This window comes from Patagioenas fasciata, chromosome 4 (assembly GCF_037038585.1).
Source record: "Patagioenas fasciata isolate bPatFas1 chromosome 4, bPatFas1.hap1, whole genome shotgun sequence".
Taxonomy (NCBI): domain Eukaryota; kingdom Metazoa; phylum Chordata; class Aves; order Columbiformes; family Columbidae; genus Patagioenas; species Patagioenas fasciata.
In genome coordinates this window covers 2,666,083-2,692,865 of record NC_092523.1, presented here as the reverse complement: position 1 = coordinate 2,692,865, position 26,783 = coordinate 2,666,083, and the positions used below count along the sequence as shown (strand labels likewise).

At 45.4% G+C, this 26,783-nt stretch overlaps 1 long non-coding RNA gene across 1 annotated transcript in view; it reads right to left on the bottom strand.

Moving 5' to 3' along the window:
• Window positions 1-6,499: 6,499 nt before the first annotated feature.
• The window catches only part of LOC139827961 (uncharacterized), a 74,770-nt gene continuing 54,486 nt past the window's right edge, over window positions 6,500-26,783 (bottom strand). The window contains exon 3 of the long non-coding RNA XR_011739105.1: window positions 6,500-13,014. This is a non-coding gene — a long non-coding RNA (uncharacterized lncRNA). The remainder of the gene's footprint in view (window positions 13,015-26,783) is intronic.

The window sequence follows — 26,783 nt, the reverse complement described above, 5'->3', positions numbered from 1 at the left end:
ATTCTGCATGTTAATAAGGTTTATAAAAACCATGATCTTTGCTCATTTCATGAAATCTTATTGGGATAATTACCTCGGTCTGTTGACAGATAGTTGTGCCTGAATTATACAAAGAACACTACTGTTATCAGCTTTTCCTCTGTCTCTTGAAGAACACTTTCCTACTTCAACATGCATTGAGTGTATGAATACAGAGTAAATACTGAGAAATACTTATTGTACCCAGCGTAACCTTAGTTACTTTTTTTTGCCCCATGGAAAAGAAACTTCCAGATGCCACCCAATGCTTTGAGGCAGAGTGACCTTTACTGTAAATAAGAAAGCAAACGAATGAGAAGGAATAATGGTTAAGCCTTCAGGACAGAGTATACACTACATGTTGTTCTTTTCTAGCTGTCTACACTCAAAAGAGACCAGAAATGACTGACCAGTTCTGGAGGTGCCAAGGGAAAAATGTCTCTGGGAAAACCCTCCTCAATGAAAGCACTTCCACGAAATTATGTCTAGAAGTTTTGATCCTTCTGCTTTCAAGACGTAACTGTTAGACAGAACATTGTGATTCCGTCTTGTCATGCTCATACATTAGTTTGGCTACAACTACAGTGGTATTTATTGTTGATTTCGGTATCATATCACCCAAAAACTCATGTGAGATGCCCCACCCCTGCATTGTGTTACCTTTCTATTCCTGTGTATGATATCAAAATGTTTTCCAGGCTCCTTTTCAGTGCCTTCCAGGAGTTTGACATGAAGTCTCCTGTCACCCTCCAGGCCAGTTAGAAGGTTGTTGAAGCAAGAACTTGGGGTCCTGAGCTGCTTCTGTTTGAGACTCACATACAAAGATGCTTTTCAAACCCATGGTAGCAAAAGCAAAATCTGTGGGATGTGCACAGGGAGTAGAGATGAGACCATCACAAGATGAGATGGAAAACCAAGAGGAGGACTGTGTCTGACAGCCTTAAGGCTGACCCTAATTAACACTGTAGGAAGAGCTATCTGGAGACGAGAGTTCAAGGAGCACCAAGCTTACTGCACACTGACATGATGCATTAGTCAAACTCATAATGATTTTTGTTTTTCTCCCTTCTCAGTGTTGATGCCTCCAGATGGTCACATCCTTGTAAATCAGACCACCAAAGTCACTGCTCATGGGAATCTCTCCTGCAAATGCAGCACACAGTAAAGATTAGAGCTTCGTTTCATCTTCTTGAGATCTTGTATCCCCTACAAAATATCCCTGTAGTCTGTCACAGAGTACATTGAACCTACAGACAGCCTTGCTTTCTGAACTTCCAGAGGCACAGCGATGTAGAAACGTAACAGAAAAAAATGCCCTGTTTTTGGATAATCCCCAGCAAACAGTACTTTCCTTAATCCCTCACAGGATGCTTTATTGTATATTTGTGCTTTAGCTGGCTGTTCCCAGGCATTTGCTTCTCAGTTATTAAACACAGATCGCTGTTAAGTGGATAGCCCCTGCACAAAACCAGCCAGCGCGAGACCAGGACTATCACATAGCCCAAGGGTTTCCAGATGTCACAAGGAAGAGCTCAGCACTTCTCTGGGACTGGTCTTTGGAGTTCTGGGCTCACCTTGCCAAGGTTCTGGTTTGCCCATTAAATGCTGGGTAATACCAGCTGCAATCAGAATAAAACGAACTGGATGCAAGTGCTGTACATGTTACATGAATTTTGCCAGAGACTTGCTCTGGAAAAGCCTCAGGAAAGAGTCAGGAAGAAGAAAGGTTGTGTGGATTTGTCTCCTTTTAAAGAAAATATCTGTCCTGTCAGACACTGATATCTGAGACGCAGGGGACTTAGAGATGGACAGAGGTACAACCACGGTGATCAAACCAAACAGCAATGCAATTCTGTCCCTGGGACAATCACCAGATCGTGACTTAAAAGTTTCTCATCTCTGTCAAGACTCTGTGTGTGTTTCCTATCAGGAAAACAGCAATACCCAAAAGGGAATAAACACCGAATTGTTCCAGGTGGGAACACAAAAAGGAAGAACAAGTATCATTTCCCTCAGATACGAGAAAGAGGGGTGGGTGGTGCTGCCTTGTCTCCGGTCTCAGACAGGCAGCAGCCACAAAGAACTGAGTTTGTGTGGACAGAAAACACCAAACACACACCAGATGGTCTGAGGAGAGGGAAAGAACAACTCAAGATGTCTCAAAACATCAGAGGTAGCATTAACCAGCTGGGAGTCCAACATCCAGTCTAACCTGGTGTCTGGGCTCAAAAATGATCCGAGCTTGGAACAGCTCTGCTGGGAGGACAGGATAAAAGAGTTGGGGTGCTCAGCTGGAGAAGAGAAGCTCCAGGGAGACCTTAGTGCGGCCTTTCTGGGCCTGTAGAAAGATGGGGACGGAGTTTTGAGCAGGGCCTGTTGTGACAGGACAAAGAGTAATGGTTTTAAACTAAAGGAGGGAGATTCAGGCTGGACATGAGGAAGAAATTGTTGCCCTGAGGGTGGTGAGAGCCTGGCCCAGGTTGGGCAGAGAGGTGGTGGATGAACCATCCCTGGAGACATCCCAGGCCAGGCTGGACGGGGCTCTGAGCAACCTGAGCTGGTGAAGATGTCCCTGCTCATGGCAGGGGGGGCACTGAATGAGCCCCAAAAAATTCTGTGATTGTGTGACTCTTTGGAGTCAACTAGGACTGACTGGCATTTCCAGCAGGCAGTTGACCTCACCTTTCTGAGCTTGCCTGTAAAACAGACAGAACCCATTCTCTGACCATGGGGAAAAATGGCACGACATGGCTCAGGACCACCTGGCCAGACTCTGCTCCCTTCTGTCCTTCCCTCAGAAAAGTGTGGCTGTGCCCATTTTGCCTCCTAGGAAGAGCTCCTGGCCTGTAGTGCGCCCTTGCCTGTTCTCAGCATCACTGAGGTTATACATGAGTCAGAGGTCTCATGGTTAAGCTGGTCATGTTTAGTTTGCTAGTTAGGACTGGATCACCTCCTGCAGACCCCAAGCGGCTTGGACTAGACTGCTGCATTTCATGAGAGAGCAGCAGATGTGCCGAATCCTATGTTTTTCTCACTAAATGCATCAGTTTAGATATTTAACATAACAATGCTATGGATGGAAGGTAAAAATACCCTGTTTAGATATTGTCTTCCAGCTTTCCTAGTTACAGCAGGATCCCAACATATTGAGGATTCCCTCTGTCTCACCTCATATCACAGGAAATTCCTTGAAAAAATAGACTCCATATGTTTTTCATTTGTTTTACAGGTTTTGGGGGACTGGCTGGACATTCATGATCCCTGATTCATGACCCCTGGGACTGTGGGGGATAGAGTTTGCAGGGGGCCTTTTCCACCCCTGTGTCCCAGCACTCCCAGATGAAGCATGGCAGAGCTTTCCTCGTTATGCTCAGACAGATGGAAAGAGACATAGGATGCAGCAAAGCTCTTGGAAGTACTTTAGGCACCGAGTGGCTTCTGAACACCTGGTCTTTTACTCACGGTGGACTGCAACCAGGGTTAGAAATAACTCAAAGTCGCACAGCTGAGTGGGGGATTGTGTCCATCAGAGCCCATCACCACGCTCTTCTACAAAGCCATGGCTGGGATGCTCAACACGTCTTGTACGAACAGTTTGACACGTCTGAGTGACCAGGAGCCACAGACCCAGCCAACGCGCAACTCCGCGTTATCGTTGGATTTGTTACCTTTCCTCACAGCTGGGAACTCTGGAGAGGAGTTTCTTTGAGCTGCGTTTAAACAGGCACAGATGGCAAAGCCAGCTGCTCGTTCTTTTGTTCGCGTTGGCACCACAGGAGCAGCTCTCGGTCAATTAACAGTTATTGCTGTATGGCTGATGGTTTTCTCAGGTTGGCAGCCCCCTCCCACCATGTAACAGCCATGCCTGAGCTACAGTGATGCACCAGAGGCCAGACTAGAGCTGGTTCTTAGATGGCAAATACTGCAAAGCACTCTGGGCTTTGTTGACAGTAGGTCTCCAAACCACAGCGATTCTGTAACTGAGTGGCTCAAGTGATAATGGTTCACCAAGTTCTTCCTTGATGAGTAAATAAAACAAGCTGCCCCACAGCCTCAGGTCTACAGGGACCTCAAAATGATGGAGAAATCAGCCAACAGGAACCTCATGAAGTTCAGTAAGGAAAAGTGCAGATTTCCTCCTGGAGAGGGACAATTCCAGGCACCAGCAAGTGCTGGAGGCCACCCAGCTGGAAAACATCTTGGTAGAAAAGGCTTGGTTGTCCTGGTGGACACCAAGTTAACCAGCAATGTACCCTTGCTTCGAGGAAGGGTAATGGTATCCTGGGTTGCATTGCCTGCAGGTTGAGACAGGTGATCCTTCCCCTCTGCTCAGCACTGGTGAGGGCACACCTGGAGCACTGGGTCCAGTTCTGGGCTCCCCAGTACAAGATACACATGGACAGACTGGAGAGAGTCCAGCCAAGGGCCATGAAGATGATTCAGGGCCTGAGGCTTCTCTGCTGTGAGGAGAGGCTGAGAGAGCTGGGACTGGTCAGCCTGGAGAAGAGAAGGCTCAGGGGGTCTCATCAATGTCTATAAACACCTAAAGGGAAAATGCAGAAAGGACAGACCCAGACTCTTTCCAGTGGTGCCCAGTGACAGGACCAGAGGCAACACGCACAAGCTGAGACACAGGAGAGTCCTTCTAAACATCAGGAAGCACTTTTGTTACAGTGAGAGTGACTGAGCACTGGCACGGGTTATCCAGGGTGGTTGTGGAGTCTCCATCTTTGGTGATCTTCAAAAGCCATCTGGACACAGCCTTGGGTAACCAGCTCCAGGTGATCCTGCTTGAGTAGAAGGCTGTACCAGATGACCTCCAGAGGTCCCTTCCAGCCTTAAGCATTCTGTGAAGCAACAGCAAACAGCTTGTGTGTCCAAGACTAAGTTCTGCGTCCTACAAACGACAAAAGCAACATCACCAAGTGCAAACGCACTGGAGATACCACAAAGTTCTGGGTCAGCTTTTGCAGCCACGTGTTCTTTGTGAAATCACCCTTTTTTGGTGGCTCTGTAGACTGAAGGGCTCAGGCCCACGGCAACAGCCACCATAATATTTGCCAAATGATGACAATCATTTGCCATGCTGATGACAGTCCTCACAGAGATGAGGAGGACTAATGAGCTGCTGACTTACCAGGTTCTGATATGGTCTAGTGCCACCGTGGACTTTAGAGAGGCTGAGAGGGACTAGACCTTCCTCAGAGAAGATATTCTGGGTGCCTCATGGCTTCATTAAACCTTCCTTGTAGCCTGATTTTCTTTCCTTTGTCACACCTGAGAACCACATTAAACTTTTTCTTGAAAGTGCAAACTATTTTGCATGGGGTTTTTGTGTGGAATTTGTTTGTGAATGCCTTGTGGAACAAAAGCTGGGGTGAAAAAAGCAACTTAAATGAATGACGCTCAGGTGGTAGATACTGGAAATAAATTTTGCTGATATTTAGTGGCTACCCCTGGCATACTGGAAGCTTCTCAGCTCACTGAAGTGTCACTGTGGCATGGAGACACCTCCTGAGCTCTGCGGAGAATTCACCGAGCAAAGGTTAAAGACAACTCCAAAACATCCTCCACTAAATGTCACTGCATTCCTGCATGATGGCATTTTAATGAGCACCGTTTACTTTTTGTCAAGATTTCCAAATAAGTGAGGACAATATGACACTGGAAGGAAAAGAAACATATTTAGGCCATTTCATAATGTCTATAAATCTTCCTCCCTCCAAAAGTTAATAACTGCAATTAAGAGCAAAAGGATACGGTTAAGCTCCAGTAGCTGTCAGAAAAGTGTGCTGTAAACTTCTAGAGGATTTAAGGAGTTCTGTAAGTCACCACTAACAGGCATTGTGCTAAGGAAAGGGTTAACAGAAAGACACAGGCACTGATCTTAATGTCCCATCAATTTGCTTTTCCCTGTACCCTGGAGGACTTTCCATATTCACACAGATACTGGATTGGAAACCTTCTTGCTGGAGACCACCTGTCAACAGATGGACACGGGGACCCCTCTGGAAGAGTCAACAGTGGGTTGAGGGCTGAACCAGTAGTCTTCTTGGTTTAAATGAGCAGCCCACCTGGCTGACCCTTGGGGATGTTGTCTTGTCCACAACCTGAAGGCCACCACCCACTGTCAAACTGCACAGAGCTGTGAAAAAACCTGCACTGATAGCACCAGAAACTTTTCCTCATTCTTGGCTTTTGACACACTGACAGCAGAGTTTACCATTCTAGCTGCTTTCCATAGCATTGCTGAGAGCAATACCCATAGAATAGTAGAATCATGGAATCACTTTGGCTGAAAGAGACCTTCAAGATCATCAAGTCTAACTATTAACCTAACTCTGGCACTAGCCCATGTCCCTAAGAACCTCATCTCTGTGTCTGTTCAATCCAATTTAAACCTCCCCTGGCGCAACTTGAGGCCATTTCTTCTAATCCTGTCCCTTGTTCCTTGGGAGCAGAGCCTGACCCCCCTGGCTCCAAGCTCCTTTCAGGCAGTTCAGAGATCAGAAGGTCTCCCCTCAGCTCCTGTTCTCCAGGATAAACAAGTGATCTTGCATAGGACAACAGCTTTGTGCTGTTAGTACGCTTGTTCATCACTCCCTGAGGCAGTAGCAAGGTCAAGTGTTATGTACCCCTTGGCAGTGTTGGTTCAGCACTGGTTGCAGTGTGCCTGTTGGGAAGACACCACTCATGGAGATCCTCATGATACTTGTGGCATCAGAAGAGAGGCAGAACCTCTGTGGACCTGCTGATGCATATGATACCTAGGGATGGAACAGGTCTACATGCTCTTTGTGCAATGCTCCTTGTCATCTCCCTTCTGTATCCCTGTCATAGCTTTATTAGGACTTCTGGAGAGCTTCGCCAGGCATGGCTGTTTCTTCATCTGAAAGGGAGTCATCATTTGACCAAGCTTTGGCTGTTCATGGTTGGAAGAGAGACCCCAGGAGACCCATGAAAATCCGGGCTGGCTGTCAGTGCTGCTTGGAAAAAAGTGAGGACAGCAGCCGATGCTACTGGAAGAAGTTGCTTTCTATTCTCCATCAGTAGCTACCACCTCACATACACCCACAGCTCAGTCGAGTCCAGCTTCGCAGACTCTGGAGCAATGGTCAACAGGATTTTGGTGTCCTATTTGTGTTCAACTCTGCTGTGTTGTACCCACACAAAGTAAAATCGCAGACACTGGAGTTGTCCTTGTTGCAAAATTCCTCCTCCTTCAACTGAGAAAGCTTCTCTGAAATGATATCGGATTTGAAGAGACTTGCACACAGCAAAATAGCTCTAACTTCACCCATTTTACAGCAGTAGCACACACAGACATACTACACAATCATACACCCACACCTACTCATGACATCCATCAAAGAAGCAGAGTCCTTTGCTCCATGATGGAACGACTGCACAAGGCATCTGAATTTGATTTTTCCTATAATTTTACGTGTGAGAGAGAAAAATGTCACCAACCCATTGAGTGGCTTGCTGAAGGTCATGGTGTTCAAATGGTTAAGAGGGCCTTTTACCTGAGACTTAATTCCCAGTCCTGTACATTGGTCTCTTGAAGAACAGACAGCATTTAAAAAATGTCCAAGATAAGAGGAGAGCTGAAATCCAGGCAATATGTCCCTAGAATTTAAATTTAGCCCTAGGAAAATGCAAGCCAATGTAACCCAAACATAAGCCCACATCACAACGAAAATCAGTTCTATAGCCAGGAGCTGAACCCATTTCCTTGACCCTTAGAAACAAAATTTCTAAAAAATTCCTTACCTCTTCTTGCAGTTGAAAATCTGCCAGTTTGTAAGTGCTAAGTATTATTTCAATTTCTCTCTTCAGTGGCTAGAAAGTGCTAATGTTTTTGGCTCTGTCCCAGCTGACCTGACCTCTCTGACATCCTACATCACATGAAAATCCTCCTGTAGATCTACACTGGTGATAGTGTCATAAAAAGCATAGAAGGGGAGGGAGACGGGAGACTGGGGAGGGAAGAAAAAGGAATGATTAAACAAAGCAATAGCCAGGCACCCACATAAAAATCTATCTAGGTGATGAAGCTTCAATGAATGTGGCACGTCAGAGCTTTCATATAAATGGTCAAGGTAAAATATATTTTTATATGTACATGAAAGAGTAGTTTAAAAATTACTCGGAGCCCACATTCCCCCCCACCAAAAGAAAAAAAAAATTGCCTGAAGTGTAGCATGTTATTGATTTTTTGTAAGTCAGGGCCAAATTTATTGGAGAGAAAAGTTCATTATTTAGTAATCCCACAGCTCAATCTGCTCTGCTGGCCATTAACCCTCAACAGTTCCCATGATAAACTCCCCGTGAACTCTCTCCATGTGTTGCCTCAATGAACTGCAGATGAATTTTGCTGAGTGCTCGTTCAGCCTCGCCTGGATATTCATTGTGCCTTTTGCTGACATAGATCTCAACTCACCTGGGTACCGTGGCAGTGTCTGTACCCACCTTGGCTCCCACTCAATTCTGCTTCCAAGGAATCACTCTCCAAGCCCTCATCACTCATTTATCAACCTCAGTCAGCATGGACTGAGAGCAGAAGAAAATAACAACCAAGCAACCACATGCATGCTCATTAAATGCACTGACTCCCTTAATTCTCCCACAGTTCTTAATTAAATTGGTATCAATGATGTACAAAGTATAAATATGTGGCAAAACGAGCTTTTTTGCAAGCATCGTGGTATCATCGGTGCTTGGTGGTCACGTGTGAGTGCAAGTCCATAGGTAAAACACAACAATGTGCAACTCCGCATTGGTGCCAGCTACTCTGAACATACACATCAACATGAAGCTCCACCCTGGGATGGTGTTGCAGCCCTGTGTGAGGATCCCAACATTTTTCTGACCCAGTTCTATACATCACGTTAAGTCCGGCAATACGGAAAATGCTCTGACACAAGAGTCAAGATAAAATAGTAGTAAGTGCTACTCTTCTTATCTAGCGGCATTTTATACCCACCTTGCACAGGTGGAAAGCTCTGCTCTGTGTAAAGGTTTGCTGGAAATAAGGCAAGGGAAGCAGAAATCTATATTAAAAAAGAAACCACAGTGTTGTGAAATTATGAGGGGCAGCAAAATGTATTTGCCTTGTATGTGAAATCTATCTTGGTAAGTCATTTGATAGAGTGGATGAATTGCTCATCTGAGGCAGGCTGAAATACCGAGTGTGAAGGAAAGAAATAATTGAAACCAGCCGTCATAAACATTCAGGGTAAGGGAAATCGTGCGTTCAGGAAAGGTCCTAATTATCTGGTGACCACGAGGCAGGTTAAAAAACACAGGGCAGAGTTATGGAAAAGGAGCTATTGCTTCACTTACCACCTCACTCTAACTATAGTAAATCAGACCTCTTTCAGCAGTCCCACTTTTCAGAGACACCAGGCACTGATCCCTTCTGGGCTGATGTAATCTGTTGGCTTGATGGAGAACCTCTTGAGTTTCTTTGGCCCAGAGACTGGGAACACAGCACCAGTGAGGAGAACAAACACAGGTGGACAACTAAATTATCATTAATCATTGAGTTAAAGCGCATCACCTGAGATGAAGTTGCATCAGGACAAGAGCATACAGCAGCCAGTTATGGTATCTCTGCTGACTGGTGGTAATTCATTAATTTGTGCTGATGGATGTTGGTGGGATGCTTTTCAGCAGGGCATCTAAGCAAAAGGAGCAACACTGAACCATCACTAAGGTGCAGGACAGTTACCAGAAATACTCAAGCCTCACTTGGAGAGCTATACGGGATTTTTTTTGTATGGGAAGCTGGCTGTGTGTGACTCCTCACCCTCCCAATGCAGCAAGAAACTGCACCATAGGCTTCATGGATGCAGACTTTATCATGCAGAAGGTTTGGCTCCTTGCAGGCATCAGCTAACCAAGAGTGCCCCAGTCACCTCCTGAAGGAGGAGTGGGAAAGACCAAGGTATGTTCCTGTCCCACCATATGCTCAACAGCTTCCTCCTTCTCCCACACTCATGCAATGGTTTGAAAGGATAGTGTTGTTGAAAAGAGATTAGGACCTTCAGGTCATTTACCCCAAGCTTCTCCTGGATGCACCTCCGAGAAACTGGGGAGCAGATGGTTTTGGCCCAGTCCCCCACCTTGCAGGCTGTGAATGCTTTTTTCCCCCTGTATGTGGGGACCCTTTTCAGCTGTTAATGGAAAGAGGGTAGGAGGGCCCCTCCAAGCTCCCCACAAAGAAGATGCTGAGCTACCTAGAAGAACCTCAAAGGCTCCTTTTTTCTTTAACACCTTGTATCTGCACCTAGCCTTCCTAACCATGTAGGACATCAGTGGTTTTTCTGAGCTGGGTCTGCCTCAGAAGCCAGGACATAACCTTTCTCAGCACCAGCACTCATTTCAATGCAGAGCAAATCGAGTACCTTTGCTATGGTCCCAATCACTGTTGCCTTCGTCAAAGCTGCCTCTTTGCTTTTCATAGGACAGTACTGGGCTTTGAGCCCTCCTGGTCAATGATATGTGTGCTTGTCGATAGGTGTAAAGCCACCTGAATCCAAGTGGGATGAGGAAAGTTTATTACGGGTGTTATTGATTTTGTGCTTTGTCAAGGGCTACCAGTCACATTTTTAAGGTGGTTCAGGTGTTTCCTCTCTGCACTGAGGAAGCAGGGGTCTGGAGTAGGAAACACAAGAAAATCCCTTTAATAGGGAATCTTCCAGTCTGAGGACATGTATGTCACAACACATAGAAGACCTTCTAGATCTGGCCAGCTGAATAGATCAAGGGGGTTTAAAAGTCTCTTCTCCAGCACCCATCCCTCCTGTCCCATGGCTGGTATGGAGGAGAAGGGAACAAAAGAGAGCCAGAGGGAAAGGCCACCACCGAATAGCCTCTGTCCTTTAATAAAGCATCGTGTCGTGTGTGAAAACAAATCACTCTTCCCCAGGGCAACAAACTTACTTCCTAAGCAACCGCCAGGAGGTTTCTCAGGTTTAAAAAATAGCAGGGCTTGGTGTTCGGAGGTTATTTATTTATGTGTTGGTTAATTCTGAGCCCTGTACTTGTATGAAAAAAAGCCTCCGGGAAGAACTGGGTAAGAACAGGTATTTCAGCTGCTCCCTGCGACAAGCTGATGCTTTATGCAGCCAACACACATATGGAGGCAAAGCCTCTTGGCAGAAATCAGCTGACAAACGTCATTCCTCCTGTGCATGGTCCCTGCAGACGGGTGCAAAAGGGGGGCAGGAGTGTCCCAGGGAGGAGGACACAAGGGACCAGGACCATTCCTGTTCCCAGAAGCCATTTCTAATCTCCCCTTGGGCTGCGAGAGGCGACAACTATAGGACCTGATGCCTGCATGGGATTCTTCTTGGCTGTGGAAAATAAAGGTTTAGTGCCAGAGCTGGGTTATGGTTGGACTTGATGATCTTGAGGGTCTCTTCCAACCAAAATGATTCTACAGTTCCTAGGGCTCTGAGCTGTAGCTGCTGTTTCAGATAAATTCAAGAAAGAAACAGGTATAACAAGTCAAGAGAAATTCAGTCTGGCTATGAAAATGAACAGCACTGGGGCTGAGTTTTCCTAAGAGCAGCATTTATAGTTGGCAGGGCTGTTGCTTATGTCTCAGCCTTGCCAAAGACATCTGGTCTTTTCCTCTGTGCTCACGGCACCGATACAACCCTCTTCTCCAAAGACTTGGATGCAGCTTCAGATCCAGGAGGTAAATCAGCATCTTGGATGCAGTGGGTGCTGAGAAAAGCCTTTGACATCAGCGAGGGTGACACTGGAGCTGGACCAGGGCCCTTCTTCGTGTGCCCTGGCTTGACAAGTTAACAGAGCTTTGCCAATCTGCAGAGACATTTCAGACTTCCAGGACCGTGCATCGATTTATCCAGGTCACTTGTTTTTTAGGCCTGACAGGGGCCGACGCAGCTCCTCCTCTGCCCGCAAGCGCTGATTGTCTTTGCATCCATCTCCCAGAAGTAAAACAAAAAGTTTTAAATCATCTTTTTGCTTCCAGGATTGGAGAGGTGAAAAAAAAAAATTCTGAAAAGCATCCAGGAATTAGGAAAGAGTACAGGTTCTTTTTCTTGGTTTTCTTTTTTTTTAATAGGGGTACTCTGACTGATGAGCTTTTCAAAGGAAAAACCTGTCCGCTTTTTGGACTTCTGGACCATAGCAACCAATGTGTGGGAGTGGATCCTGGACATGATTTAGTGAGGAGTAAGACACACACTTTTACCTAAAGGAATACTCAGTCACTGACCAAAATAATTTAGTACTACATCAACATTTGTAGAGCAAGATGTGTCTTATTTGGTTAAGCCAGTCCAAGGGCAGAGCTGATCGCCAAGAGAGTTTTCTTTGGTTTGCAGGTGTTCAGCCCAAAATCATGAGCGTTATTCAACATGTTTGGCAAAAGCTGCTTTTCCCCTTTCCAGGACACTAGGTTGTGCTTGCAGAAGCCACTTACCAGCCCTCCAACTTGTGTCAGTTTTTAAAGAATGAGCAAATCGGCACACCTATGTCTCACAGGAGCAGACTGGCAGTCTTTAAATCTCCTTCAATGGCAGCTAGGGAACTGAGATTAAATGGCATGAAAACCCAAGATTTGTGGCCCTTGCAACATCTGTGATTTATGGTCCACAGACACAGAAAAAGTCTCTTTTCCATCCCACCCTTTATTAAGCTCTTCCATTGACTGCTAGTTAAATTTTGCCTGGGAATCGCTCAGAATAAACATTTAAATCTCCAACAGCATATTGAATAGCATCTTTCCAAGAAGCATAAATAAACCAGAACCGTGTCTTCAGCCATCTGTATGCAATCACAGACTGTTTATGTTTCTAGCTCTGGTCCAGTGAGCTTCAAAAGGAAATGTTTCGGAGAGATGCATCAGACAAAGAAGTTCCTCCATAACCCACCAGTACTGATATGAACTGGAGGTGACAATGTTGTCTTGTGCTTGACACAGAAGTCATCACACCTTCAGGGGAAGAAAAGCTGTGGCTGGAAGGCAAAGAGTATATAGTTACTCGGCTGCATGCGGAGGGGGATGTTTATTCATGGAGGAACAAAGCCTCAAATAGCGTTTGTCCCCAGGACCTTTCTAGAGATGGAGTTTGGCACTTCACTGTGGCTCCCACTCCAGAGAAGCAGCATCTCCCATTTTACTCTTTAGCTTATGTACAAGAAGAGCCCATTCCCATGGCACCTTGATGCTCCCATCCCACCTTGATGCTCCCATCCCACCTTGATGCTTCCATCCCAATGGGGAAGGAAGCCCTCCACACAACTTCCAGAAGGACACATAGCCACAGCATGGTCATGGCCTCCAAGGACTAGGACCAAGTATGAAGGTCCCAAGGTTGTCTCAGGTGCATTGGGCAGGCACAACCTCAGAGCACAAGCACCCTACAGACAATAGTCCTTCTCTGTCTCAAGTGACAGTTGCTTGTGTCTTCTGTTTGAACTACACCTCATGCTATCCTTTGGCTTGCTGTCTGCCTGCAGACTCTCTGAGGGCACCAGAAATTACTTCAAAATGCAATTTAATGTCAGGAGTCTTTCACCCCTTAAGCTGTATTCACACATTTTAGTGGGTTTTCTACATCAGCAGCAAGGAGAATCAAAGGAGGCTTGTGAAGAAATTAGGGAATAAACATATAATATATCTTAGAATCACAGAACCATAGAATCATTTTGGTTGAAAGAGACCCTCAAGATCATTGAGTCAAACCATTATCCTACACTGTCACTAAACCATGTGCCTAAGAACCTCATTTTTGTCTCATTTAAACCCCTCCAGGGATGGTGACTCCACCACTGCCCTGGGCAGCCTGTTCCAACTCTTCACAACCTTTTCCAGGAAGAAATTTTACCTAATATCCAATCTGAATCTTCCCTGGTACAACTTGAGGCTGTTTCCTCTCATCCTAATTATGCTTCTATGATGGAGCATCTTTTCATGATGCATTCTTTAAATTATGTTTGGTGTCCAAAGCTTCACTGTGAGGTATTTTATGATTGCATACACAGGACAAAGAACATCTTGGTGGTTTACCCCACATCATACAAGTTAAAATAAACCTCAGATCTGATCCCAATTTCCAGCCCAGTGAGCAGCCTCTTCCCAGCCCATCTTGGGAAATCAGACCAGTTTAGAGCCAAACACCCACCAGCAGACTAATGCTTGTTCAGATAACAGATATTTTTCTTCTCCTCTTTCTTAGACAGGCATCTGAGACCTAAAATAACTGCATGAGAAGACCTTGGCTGAAGGAGCAACTTGCAGGCCTCTCACCTAGATGGTGAAGAGGACAACATGGTTCAAGACCCTTCATGGTGCTTTACTAGGACTTTCAGCTTCTTGGAGAGAAGAAAATTCTCCTCTGGTATGGGAGACTGAAATGTTCCAAAATGAGGCACCCATTCCCCAAGCTAGCATGGTACTGCTGAATAAAATATATATATATTATAGTGAACATGCTTATACCAAAAATGCTTAGATGTTCACTGCGTGGCACAGTATTGGAATCTGCTGCCCTTGACCAACTGACTCAATGATCCTGAGGGTTTCTTCGAACTGAAATGATTCTGATTCTATGATTTTGTCTCATAAAGTGACTCAAAATCCCATGAAGTGTCTTAAAATTCTGTGTCATGGCTGTCAGGCAGATGAAGAGACTTATTCTCCTCCTTCGTGGTAACGAACACGGCAAACTTGGGTTGTTCCCATGTGGGAGCACATCACACCATTTCTCACACTGGCAAGTTTGCTAATTACTGCAGGGACTAAAATGACATGGACATTGGTTGAAGTGACTTCTTGGAGATGGCTTTAAAACAATTTACAGATATATTTGTGTGTTTTCCAAGAACAACCTAGAAAGTTCTGTGACAAAACTTACATTTTTTTATCATAGGTTTTCTGTTGTCAACAGGTTGACTGCGTGTGGGTGGGTGCTACAAGAAAGAGAAATGACAAAAATTGCTGTGCTTTCACCACAGTTTTTCCAAGTTTGTGATTTTCCCTGTTTTATTTTTCTTTCGCTTTGACAAAGCAATCCTAGATTACGGAAAATTTACAGAAAAATAAATATTTCCACCTTTCCATCTGACTTTTTGGCTGAGAGTAGACTTGCAGTGCTGGAGTTGACACAGACTGTGATTGACCAATTTGCTTGGAGGGTGGAGAGGTAAAAGTATCATCCTCCTAGTCCACCTACTGCAGCAAGTGTCCTAGACCTTAAAGCAAGGAAGAATTCACATGCTTACCAAGCCCCACCATCATTCACACAAGTCTTTTGTTATTTTCTTATTATCTGAAGACAGTTGAAATAAATTTCTTGAGTAAAGGCCACTTGATAATTCTTCTGCACTAGTGACCTTGTGAGCATATTGACTTTGCAGGAATGGACAGTGTGCCCAGGTGGCCAAGAAGGCCAATGGTGTCCTGTCCTGTATCCAAACCAGCATGGTCAGCAGGACAAGGGCAGTGATCCTTCCCCTGTACTCTGCACTGAGGAGGCCACACCTGGGGTATTGTGTTCAGTTCTGGACCCCTCAGGTCAGGAAAGAGATTGAAGTGCTGGAGCGGGTCCAGAGAAGAGCAACAAGACTGGGGAAGGAACACAAACCCTATGGGGAGAGGCTGAGGGAGCTGGGCTTGTTCAGTCTGGAGCAGAGGAGGCTTAGAGGTGAGCTCAGCACTCTCTAGAACGACCTGAAGGGCAGTTCTAGCCAGGGGGGATTGGGCTCTTCTCCCAGGCAGTCAGCAATAGGACAAGGGGGCATGGGCTTCAACTCTGCCAGGGGAAATTGAGGCTGGAGATGAGAAAGCAATTCTGTGCAGAGAGAGTGGTCAGCATTGGAATGGCTGCCCAGGGAGGTGCTGGACTCACCGGCCCTGGAGGTTTGTAAACTGAGATTGGCCATGGCACTTAGTGCCATGATCTGGTCAATGGACTGGAGTTGGACCAAGGGTTGGACTGGATGAGCTCTGAGGGCTTTTCCAACCCAGTCCATTCTGGGATTCTGTGGTTCTGTGACAGGATCCCACTATGGTGCACCTGTAAGTCCTTCAGAAAATTGCTCCAGGCCTCTTAGGGGTACCACATGAGGGTGTCCATGTCACTACTAAGGTCCAGGAAGGTTGTCAAGGCAGGGAGTAATCTGAATTTGTAGTCATGGCTTATTGAAGACGGAGTGGGCTGACACAGAAGACGACGCTGAGTAGAAACAATACCAGCTGGGCTGAAAAGACATGAGGATGATGAGGGGTTTCACACACTCAAACAGGAAAATGAGCTAGTGTAATTTATACCTATCTCAGTTTGGAGAAATATATGTCTGTTTTTATCTCCAGCTCCCAGAGATTAATTTACCACCCTTTTTCTAAGAATTTTGCTCCAGCCCTCTACTTTGTCTACTCTACAGCCCCCCAAATTAGTGTTTTTCTAAACACTTTGCCAAGAATGTTTCATGCTTCTGTACTATCTGGCTCCACTTCAGTCAAAAAATACGATGTGAACAGCTTTTCTGGTGATGTTGTATTTTAGGTTTTATTCCTCTTGTTGGACTGAATGAAGAAGCAAAGAGGAAATGCAAAGTGGGGAAGAAAATGAAAGAGATGGAATATCTCCAAAGCTCAAAACAAATAGACGAATGTTTGGGTTTGAGTTCTGGGCATACATTCAGGATGGCTCTGATTTTATTTAGATGAGGTGCCCAATTTCTATGTTTATTAGGATCACTACACTAATGAAGGTTTAAAGAGAAATGCCGCAAGAACAAATGCTGGGAAAGTCTTTTATGCATCTAATGACACTTAATTTCCATAGTAAATGCCTAATGTTTAACGAGTATTTTATTCTTTCCCAATTTACATATTTATAGTTAACTTTTGTAGCTGCTCATGAGTAATTAGCCGTCTGTTTAAAATGAGCCTGTGAACTATACAACCACATGCTCATTCCAGTGATGGTAACAAAACGAAACAAAACAAAAAACTTTGGCGCTTCTTTTAGAGAAATATTTGATTACAGGTAGTTGAAAAAAAGCCAGGGGAAAAAAAAAAAAAAAAAGAGCAAGGGATTACATAATGGGTAAAAGACAAAAGAGAAAAAAATGGGACAAAATGGCATTGAGTCTGAATCTGAAAGGGAATTTCTCCAGTTATGAGAACACTTGCAAGAGTTGAGAAGTCTGGAATAATGCTGGTCTCATGTGCCAAGTTCATCACCTGTCCCATTGACTAAAGGCTTGTGGTTGCCATGGAAACCTCACAAGGGGACTCAAAATTTTGGAAAAATAAAGCTTTCTTTTGATACAGGGGAGATGAGTTATTACAGAGCTAGAGGAGGAGTCATGTTGCTAGTGCCTCTGAGGGAAAATGTCCCAAACTGGACAAACCACTGCACAACACCAGATTTGGTGATGTGTTGGCTGTCATTCAGCTATGTTCATGCAGCTTTGTCCAGAAACAAAATGGGGAGAAACCCTGGAATTCCAGGTGCATCTTTGCTCATCAAAGGCATCTCACAGATGCAAAGTACTTGACAGCAAGGCAATGGCAGAAAGAAATCTCCTAAATTCAGAGATAAAGGGGGTTCCTTGTCATTGGCTGTAGAGCCTTGCAGAAAAACATAAAATCTAGCCTTTCTATTTGCACTCAGTGGTCTCTGTCACCAAATAAGAATGAACACTAAGAGTTAAAACCAAGTGCAAAGAAGCTGCTTTGCAAAAATATTTGCTGAAATACATCCTGAATCTTCCTGCTGATCAACAGCATTCAGGGAAAGGCCAAGCCTGTGTCTAGGAATGGAACTGAGTTTCCAGGTAGATATTAACAAAGCCGTTTATTGTGCAAGCCCATAAGCCTGCTACCAAACAAAATAATTGGTTGTTTAACCTTTATCTTGATAGCATAAACTAGTCATGCTTTTCTTTTTCTCAAGCATTGCCTATGGCTGAACTCTGCAGAAAATGGCAAATACAATTTATATGTATGTATATGAAGTCTGGATGTGCATCTAGGCCGGGTACCAGCCATCCAGCATAAGACCGATGAATCAGACTACTCTTAACTCACACTAAGCATCACTGATATCAACAGAGTCAGATGACAGAAACCAAGTTTAGCACATGAGCTTGTGTTTCCCATTTGTCTGACTGGGAGTTGGTTTGTATGTTATGTGTCCCATCTGGATCAGAATCATAGAATCACAGAATAGTTTCAGTTGGAAGGGACCTTCCCAGCTCCCCCAGTGCCACCCCTGCCATGAGCAGGGACATCTTCACCAGCTCAGGTTGCTCAGAGCCCTGTCCAGCCTGGCCTGGGATGTCTCCAGGGATGGTTCATCCACCACCTCTCTGCCCAACCTGGCTCAGGCTCTCACCACCCTCAGGGCCAACAACTTCTTCCTCATGTCCAGCCTGAATCTTGCCTGAAACCCCTGTAATGATTGGTATCATTACAGCCCTCATGGAACAAACAGCCTTGAGAGACTATACACAACTTGCCCATAGGAGAAAGGGCAAGAAAGACCACACTAATGGTCAATAGATCCTGTAAGGTATATTTTGTATCCTCGTGAATATATAAAAGCAAAATTTCCCCTTGACCATACTGTTCAACCACTGTCACTTCTGGAGGGTACATCACCCTAAGCAGCCACAGAGACTGCTTACTAAAGTACCTCAGTTTCTCCAGTGTTTGGAAAACCTCTGTGCTTCCCAACACTCCTGGCTACCTTCATCGTGAGAGGTTATGCGCACTGAATCTGCTGTGAAGCTGAATTAAATCAGCCAGAACTTTTGTATTCATTCCAATAGGCTTTGATATTTCTCCATGTTGCTCTGGCCATGCTGCGCTTCCCTTCCCCATGGTCCCATGCCACATTTTCATGGACAAAGAGTGCACAAGAGTTCAATCCTGAGCTTTCAGGAGCTGTAGGGACATCACGTTGAGGAGGTGGAGGGCACAAGAGGATCCAATGGATGGGCAGGAGGCAAACCTGCAAGAGGTCTCCACTCATCCATGGGTCCTTCTTCTGAAGGACTTTAAGTTCCTCACCTCAAGTTCTCACGAAATTGTCAAGAAATGTAAATGCATTCGGCTACATTTTCTAACCCTCAGTTGCACCACACCAGGGCAGTTTAGGACACTGTGAAGCCACCAGCCTTGCAGATTTATGATGTCATCTGGATGTCTCTAATTTCACGTTGTTGAAATTCACAGCAAAAATAATGTTGCAAATTCATCTAGTGTTTGACCTACATTTGTCTAGCAGGGAGATTCAGCAAGCCTTTTTCCAATGGCCTGCAGCATCTCATATTTTTTCCACTTCTACTGGGCTCATGCTCCCACACAGTGACTGGATTTTCAAATGAGACGTATGACAAAGTTCAGTATCTGGCTGGCTGAAGCAGGAGGCCACAAAGGCAAGAGCATTAGGGTAGGTGTAGTAGAGCAGAACAGAGCAGAAGGGATGAGCTGAAGCAGAAAGCAAGCCCAACATTATCCAGAGCTATCAGGACACCAACGAGTGACTTCTTTTTTCAGTTTAGACATGAGGAAGAAATTGTTGGCCTTGAGGGTGGTGAGAGCCTGGCCCAGGTTGGCCAGAGAGGTGGTGGATGAACCATCCCTGGAGACATCCCAGGCCAGGCTGGACGGGGCTCTGAGCAACCTGAGCAGGTGAAGAAGTCCCTGCTCATAGCACTGGATGAGCTTTGAATGTCCTTTCCAACCCGAGCTGTTCTGTGATTCTATGATTTTTGTCACCAAGGATCCTCCCTCAGTGTGGGCATCGACCATATGAAGACATCACCAGAGGTCATGCTGCTTGGATGAAGGCCATTCAAGACCAACCTTTCATCATGTCAAGCAAGTAGGGTCACAAAGACGACCAAGTCACTTTTTCTGTGGACCTCCAGATTACAGCACAGCTCAGAGAGAGAAAAGGTGCATTTGCATGAGTGAAGCAGGAGAGCTCTTGGCAGTGACAGCACGCCACTCACATTTCTCAAACTTTTTAGTTTGCTGCATTCTGGGGTCTTTACTGGAGACATGAAGTTTGTGACTTTATAAATATCTGAAAAGGAGAAGTTGAGGAAAGTACAAATGAGTTTCACCTCGGTTTTAATGACTGTAATTTTCTCTCGTAATGGTAATTTCTGTAATTAATGGCTGCATTCTTCTATTGTTGCAGTATTTGGAGATGACACAAAATGAGCAAGTGTTTTTGTTTCAGTGACAAAAGGAGAAGATTAGCTGGTTGAATGCTGATAGGAAATGTTTGGTGGGAGGAATTAGCAAGGAAGGACTGATAACAAGTTTAGTGGTATTGTTTCTTTGCTGTATTATCTCTATTTTACTGGAAGGGAACTGCAGCAAGAGCAATGATCTGATGGGATGCTGAAAATCCCTTTCTCCTCCAAGGTGGCTTCCATACCTGGAGGGACACCTTAGGACAGCTACCCCATCACACAATATGCAAAAAGTGCTTTCTCAATTTGGAGCATACCACAGGGTTCATCTAAAAAGTCTTGGTTCCAATCTTTTCTCTTCCCAGATTTCACAACTGACCACTTAACCTCTCTCCCTGGGCACCACCCCATTAGTGAAGAGTCTCTTCTTTCCTGCTACCAGGGAAGGTCCCCAGAAGAGCTTGTGGTCTCCCTGTGGTTTAAACCAAACTTGGTCAATGGGAATCCCAGCACAGGTGGTTTTTGAGTTTTTTGTTTGAAATTTCAAATGAAATCTACAACATAGTCTGATAGTAATAATAACAATTAGTAAGAACAATAATAACCGTATATGTCAACTTCTTGGATCCCTCCTCAGTGATGCAGGAGTTATACTCCCCACAGCAGCCGGAATTCCCCAAATGACGTCTAAAATAATTTTCTGTTCTCAAGCCATGTCTGAACAGGGGGGCAGACCCTGTGCAGGTGTTTTGGCCAGCCCTGCTCACATGAGGACCGTCTTCCTCTCTTCCCCATAGGGGTCTGTAGCTATAAAGTCTTAATGAGCAGTTGGGCTTTGCTGTCACACCCTCTTCAAAGGGTTATTTAGGTGAACAGCCAACTTGACAAGAGTTACCTTCTGCATTCAGCTGGCTGGAGACTTGCTAGACGTTTCCAATCTAAATTAACTTGTCTCCAAAGACTACCTCCTGACTTTGTTTCTAAGGCTAGAGGGCAGGGAGATAATGAAATCCAGACTTCACCTGAAAACTTCTGAGAAAAAAACAATTATTTCATACATATCTGATCCCAGAACAGGGCCATCAACTCACAGAGGTCCTTCTGGAAGCACAATGAGATTTTCTGCATTTAATATATTCACCACCACGCTTCACTGGGGGAGGCTGAGTTTCACCTCGTGACGGTGATTTTCTTCTTCTTTCTCTTTTCCCTTGCCAGCCTATTTCTGTCCGTTCATCGTCCTCCACTCGTGCTTTGCCAATGAGGAAGGATGTTCATGACTGTGTGTGATTCCTGTTCCTGTTCTGGGACTAGGGACTTAACGCTTTTTGTGCCTTCCATTGATGATGCTTATAAACCAGCTCCCGTACCTCAAGCTGCCAAACTGCACCTGTCAGGTTATGGAAGCCTGTCCAGATACACGTTCCATGTTTTTGGCTCACTCTCCCCATCTTTTACTGCCATATGTTTGTTGGATGCAGAACTGGGAAAGAGAAACATTCGAGCAGAGTGTTTATCCCAGGGGTCAGAGACTAGACTCAATCAGCAGCTAAGAAATCAAGCGTGAGGAGTTCTCTACGTTAATAATACGTCCTTCAGTTTTATTTTAAAAGTTTAAAACCTTAAAAACAAAAAAAAGGGTGTCTTCTAAATGAGGAGACTGATCTTTGCCTCTGCAAAGCGCTCTTTCCATGGTAGTACATAGGAGTCCCCACACCACAGCTGCTCTGATGGAAACCTATAGAATCATCGAATCATAGAATAGTTGGGGTTGGAAGGGGCGTTCAAAGCTCCCCCAGTGCCCCCCCTGCCATGAGCAGGGACATCTTCACCAGCTCAGGTTGCTCAGAGCCCCGTCCAGCCTGGCCTGGGATGTCTCCAGGGATGGTTCATCCACCACCTCTCTGCCCAACCTGGCTCAGGCTCTCACCACCCTCATTGTAAATAAATGCTTCCAGCCATGCCTGTGCAAAATCAACCTTTTCAATACAAGCTGGCACTGGAGGTGATTTGAGCCAATACAGCTGATCTTCCACCAGTGCAGGCAAGACCATAATACATGCTGCTGGTGCCTAGCTCTCTCCCTCTGATTCATGGTTTCCAGCTATTAAGCAGAGAAATTGATGCTTTCACACCAGCCTTTCACATCTCTATTTGCTGGCCGATCCAGCCAGGGAGCAGTTTTTTTCAGCCATAATGTTTTCGTGGCATGTGATGGCCACGGTAACGATGTGGCACCCTCGCCATAGCAAATGGCATGAAGCTGCGTTTGTGTTAGCTAACGAGAGGTCTTCCTGATGTTGGACACGCTCCATTTCTGACTGGGCAACTCATCCTGGCTCCCAACACTGATCTGCCAGGGATGCCTCTTTCCTCCATCCCCATTTCACTCAGTTCCACCTTGTTTGCTCTGCTCACAGGCCCCACTTCCCCTTCCAAGGCAGCAATTGAGCTGTACCCTTCCAAAAACACAAAGCAGCTGCATGGCTGAAACCTCCCTGGGGCTGCCAGATCCCTACTTATTTGGAAGAGGGCTCTGCTCCTGCCTGTGATGGGCTGTTGCTTTTTCTGTCTTCCCACAACCTTTGGTCTTTGTTTTGAGATGGACCAGATTGAAATCAGTCCTTAATTGTGGTATCTTCTACTGAAGGTGGAGTTACATGAATCCAGGCACGTAACAAGGAGGAATTTGAAGTGAAAGGAAGAGACTCCACATGATCACAACAGAGCTGATTATCTGAAGTCCTTTCTATACTACATGAACCTCTGTTTTCCAGAGGTTGTTCTTCCCCTTGGACTGGTGATGTTGGAAGTCCAAGACAAAGGGTCATCCATACACTGTATCCATCTAGCTTTCTGTTTCTGTTGCGTTGGCTCCATCGCTCTCTGGGATGAGTCTGGGGCACTGGTGATGTCTCACCCCATAGAGACAAGGTTAGAGGTATTTCACAAAGGGATTTATAAGAATGTATCTCATCCAGTGCTTTAATACAGCCAGAACTGGGGTAAAGCACGTGTTTGGCAGCACCAGGTTAGGAAAGGAAAGAAGAAGGTGCCATGTCTATTTTTCAACAGCAGTGCTGGCTTACTGCTTTGCTTTCCTGACCTAGTTACTCCATCCTGCTCTGCACCAGGCTACAAAAATATTTTGGAAGGGGCTTTGTGTTGAACTGCCAAACAACGACCTGGCTCGGAGCATCGGCTTGGAGGCTGCTCAGTGGGCAGCAGCAGGAGCAGGGCACACGTGCAGGAGGGAAAGGATGGAGCAAGGAGCTTCGCAGTGGACAGAGGGAAGGTAAAAATCCCCTAAACCAGCATATGGACAGCAGATGAAGAAGGTGCAAGCATGAGAAGTGGCACTAGTGTGTGCTTTGGGCAAAGAGATGTTTCTGTTAACCCTCTGTACAGGACCAGGTGTTACCGCAAGGCAACAGGACTTGTGGCCACACTGATGTGGGAAAAAGATCTGGTCTAAATAACCTATTCTTTCCCTTTTTAAAAACTTCTTTCTACATACATGTAAAATCATCTTACAGATCTGGTTTACAGACTCCGGGCACTAAGGGTTCCGTTGATGCCATTGGGGTCAGGCCACGGAGCAGGGAAGGGTGGGCAGTGGTGGCAGGATGGAGAAGGGGTGCAGACAAATCTCAAACCATTCCCAGGCAAGTCTCAAACCATTTCCCTCCCTGCAATATGACTGCAACCGTCATTCCCCACGGCAGACATGGGAGGAAAAAAAGTGTGCTTTAACTCAAGCTTTTAAAAACAACCATCCCGCAAACAAAATATGAAAAAAAAAAAAAAGAAAAAATCAATTGTGGGTTGAACCAATCCTGGAATAAACCCTTTGTTTCCTTGTTCCAGCTTTTTCTAAAAATAAAGGCTAACGGAGGTCAATTTTGAAACATCACTTCAAACCTCTCTAAAAAGGAAGTATTTCGTGCTGAAATTGGCAATCAAAAATCATTTCACATCCTCCAAAAATAATCCCAAACTCTTTGTTTTGTGCTTTTAACCAAAATGCTTTGCTAAGTCCAGACAGAATGAACAAGCATCTCTGGTCAGCCTGAATAGATATATTTTTCCCAGGAAGATAAAATATTCTACCAAATGTATGCATTTATTTATTATGCATTTGGGCTGTAAATACAAATGCTGCTTTATGCCCACAAAATGCACAAGCTATCATTTAAAAAAATGTTTATATTAACACTGGAAGTCGGGCGTACTGCCTAGCAGAGAAAATAATGTCAATTACCCACACAAATAGCTTTCCAAATCTCTCAGTGCCTGCTTTCTGCATGAGCAGTTAGATTCATAGAAATTAGAGATGGGAAAAGATCTTATTAGTGTATCTCATTTACCTCATTGCTAGCAAAGGTTTGTCCCCCTCTGTGTGTTTTCTAGTTAGGTTTGGCCAGACTATGTTTAAAATGATGGGGGTCTCCAGGGTACCCTGTTTGGTTTTTTTAATATATATATACATCTTCATTAGCAAGAAGAAATATTGAAATTCTGCTGTGGAAAACAGTGACTTGGAGTCTGTTGTCTGTATAAAAGTCTCTCACCTATAGTCAACATGCAAGAACCGAGAGCAAGTGCTCCTCTGAGCTCAGATTTGGAAAGCTTGAGGGCTCCGGAGATGGTGTCTCCATCATCCCTTGATGACCTGGCAGCACTGTGATGGACAGGGATGGAAGCTTGGTTTAGACCGGGTTGCAAGCTTGGTTAGACAGGGTTGCAAGCTTGGTTAGACAGGGATGCTCTTGCAGCCCAGCTGGTGTTATAGGCAGATGGGTGCTGTCTGTGAAATGCTGCTTTGACATGGGATGGAGTCTCCAGAACAGTTTGAGGAGGCTACAAAGTTCTGGGAAGCCACAAGTCAATCTCTTGGGCTACTTGTGTAGTGGCTCAGCAAAAGGCGACAATGCATCTCGTTTATCCCCCGTCCCATGACCACTTTCAGTTGCTCCATAGGTTGGTTTCTGGTGTAACTCCCCTGCTGAAACTCAGTCTAGAGCAGGGGAGCTTTATACATTTGGAAGAATGGTCACTGCTGAGACTGGGCATGCAGGAAGGTCCCAAATCAGGGATACGGCTGCAGCAGCTGCCGAAGGATGCTCCACACTGGCTGGGGCACTAAATGACACTCAAAAGGAGGCATCCCACTGCCTCTAGCAGACAGACCTGTTCTTTCTCCACCTTAGAACAGAATAACAGAGTCATAGAATCACAGTCATAGAATCAGAGAGTCATAGAATCACAGAGTCATAGAATTGCAGAGTCATAGAATTGCAGAGTCATAGAGCAGTTTGGGTTGGAAGGGATCTTCAAAGCTCCCCCAGTGCCACCCCTGCCATGAGCAGGGACATCTTCACCAGCTCAGGTTGCTCAGAGCCCCGTCCAGCCTGGCCTGGGATGTCTCCAGAGATGCTTCATCCACCACCTCTCTGCCCAACCTGGGCCAATGTTTCAATGTCAAAAAATTTCTTCCTCATGTCTAAGTCTTGAATCTCTCCCCTTTTAGTTTAAAACCATCACCCCTTGTCCTATCACAACAGGCCCTGCTGAAAAGTCTGTCCTCATCTTTCTTATCAGCCCTTTTTAAGTCCAGAAAGGCTGCAATAAGTCTCCCTGGAGCTTCTCTTCTCCAGCTGGGCACCCCAACTCTCTCAGCCTGTCCTCCCAGCAGAGCTGTTCCAGCCTCGGATCATTTCTGTGGCTCCTCTGGCCCCTCTCAGCAGCTCCATGTGTGTCCTGTGCTGAGGACCCAGAGCTGGACCAGCACTGCAGGGGGGTCTCAGCAGAGCGGAGCAGAGGGGCAGAATCCCCTCCCTCCACCTTCCATCCCAACAGCCTGCAAGACAGACACTGCAGGCTGCGATGCCTGAGAGGTAAAGAAAGCAGCAGATCATGGTGCAGTTCCCAGTCCTGGGACTTTCTTCTCCAAGCTCAGCTTGATGGGTGCCAAGTGGAGAAGAGGGGAAGTGTGCTAAAGCTTTCTTTACCCACCAGCTCTCTCCAGGATCTCAGCAATCAGCTTTTGAATTTGATAGCAACTACATGCCTGTGGCTCACGTCCAGCCAAAACAACTTTGACAGTGAAACCCTGTCATATTCTTTTTAAAGGTCACCATAAGCAAGCTCAGCTCCTTCTATCAACTTATCAGTTCTCTGCTTAAACCAGCTTAAAGAGAAACTTCCCATGGTGAATTATAGTTTAACAGCATGTTATTCTGTGATAAGCACAATCCATGGGGCCCAAGACACTTTCTGCTCCAAAAATCTCTGATAACGGCACGTCTCTTTGGTGAGGCACTAAGATATCTGCCATAATCATAACGCACCTTCTCCTCCATCTAGACACTGGGCACATAAGCAACTGCTGGGACAAATAAGATTTCCTGGGCACAATTTCTGCATTTGGACAAAAAATTAGCTAATTCATTGCTGCTTTTAGGCAGAGCTATGTGTGTATTCTTTAAAACCTACCTTACGGTCTCAGTCCTGATGATGCTCTGATTTGTGTGTGTACCCCACTCCATATCCTCCAAGTTTGGGGT